We start from the raw sequence: 1,947 nt of genomic DNA on the forward strand, positions 1-1,947 counted from the left end.
TCAGGAAATGGTGCTGTACATTCTCAATGGTGAGAACCTTCCACAAAACATGCGGTTCCAGATGGTGAGGCTTGGTCTCAATATGGTACCCCCTGGAGGGAGAGGGGGGTGTTGTGGGTCGTGTGCCCACTTCCCTATGTTTGGCCTGTGCAGAGGAGACCCCTGCTTCTGAGATGAGGTGATAGTCCTGGAATCTGGGGGACGACGTACTGCCGGGGGGTGTGGTTGAGGAAGCAGAGGTGGGGGACGAGCCCACGGTTGGTGAGGGTGTTTTCTGTCAGCACATGGGGGCAGGGTCTTTGGGTGGGAGGGCTGAGGATAGGCTCTGGTGATGAGAACTTGCATCTGGTTGGATTGACGGGGCCCACCCAAGGGCGGGCACAGATGAGATGAAGGTCCAAGGGCATGGACACTGTTGAGCCCAACTGTCCCAGACCCTGGAAATACAGAGTCCCCTGCCCGTGGGAACTGGCGTTCTAGTGGATGATATCCCACAACGACTGGGCCACAATGGCAAGGGCAGGTGGCAGGAACTCGGGGAAGGAGAAGACAGGGTGGTCAGGGTGTCTCCCTGGGAAGAGGTGACAGAGTCCACGTGGGTGGCCTGTGGGGAGCATGAGCTGCCCATTTGGAAGCTAAGGGTCACTGTGCTGGTTTGGACAACCAGGATCACAAAGTGGGGTCCTGGCTGGAATGTAGCTGCTGTGGGAGGACTTGGCCTCCTCCTCAGGTGGCCTCCTGGTTTGCCTAAACCAGTGATGGCGAACCTTCTGAGCTCGGCGTGTCAGCATTTTGAAAAACCCTAACTTAACTCTGGTGCCGTGTCACATATAGAAATTTTTTGATATTTGCAACCATAGTAAAACAAAGACATATTTTTGATATTTACTTTATATATTTAAATGCCATTTAAGAAAGAAAAATCAACCAAAAAAATGAGTTCGTGTGTCACCTCTGACACGCGTCACATAGGTTCGCCATTGCTGGTCTAGAGCCCCAGGCTGCCTCCGGAAGGGCTGCTGTGCCGTATGTTCAGCAGAATCCGTGCTCAGAGGGTGATGTACAGCGCTGAATGCAAATAAAGAGTCCAGTGGCATAAATGTTTGTGCTTATTTATGTATCTGTAGCCCTAGCCGGTTTGGCTCAGCAGATAGAGCATCAGCCTGTGGACTGAAGGGTCCCAGGTTCGATTCCAGGTCAGGGCACATACCTGGGTTTCGGGCTTGATCCCCAGTGTGGGGCGTGCAGGAGGCAGCCAATCAATGATTCTCATCATTGATGTTTCTTTTTTTAAAAATATTCTTAACGATTTCAGAGAGGAAGGGAGGAGAGAGATAGAAATATCAATGATGACAGAGAATCACTGATTGGCTGCCTCCTAATGAGGATCAAGCCCACAACCCGGGCATGTGCCCTTGACTGGAATCAAACCTGGGACCCTTTAGTCTGCAGGCCAACGCTCTATTCACTGAGCCAAAACAGCTAGGGCTCATTATTGATGTTTCTCTCTCTTCCTCTTTGAAATAAATAAAAAAATATTTTTTAAAAAGTGTATCTGTAAGGTACTTCAGTACTCACCACAAGGACAGTTCTCCAGAGGAAAATGACAAATACAGAAATTTACAAGGACACAGTAATGATGGTAAGCTTCCACAGAATTGCAAAAGATTCTGGCCGAAGGTCACAATAAGAGAACAGGATATGTAATAGATGAGATAATATTTGAGAGGATGGGGAGCCTTAGACATGTACAACACATCTGTCTCAAGAAATCATCTTTAGAAACCCGGCATCAGCCTCCACGTGCTCTCCAGGGGATTCTCTGCTTCAGGAAAGACTGCAAGTTGATTTACTCATACTTCCTGTTTCCGGCCGTGATTTTACACATTCTCTACATAAAGCACAGTTTCCAGTTACCGTGAGCTGTCCCCACTCCAGTGGCCAAAG

Source organism: Myotis davidii, unplaced genomic scaffold, assembly GCF_000327345.1.
Source record: "Myotis davidii unplaced genomic scaffold, ASM32734v1 scaffold1412, whole genome shotgun sequence".
NCBI classification, from domain to species: Eukaryota; Metazoa; Chordata; class Mammalia; order Chiroptera; family Vespertilionidae; genus Myotis; species Myotis davidii.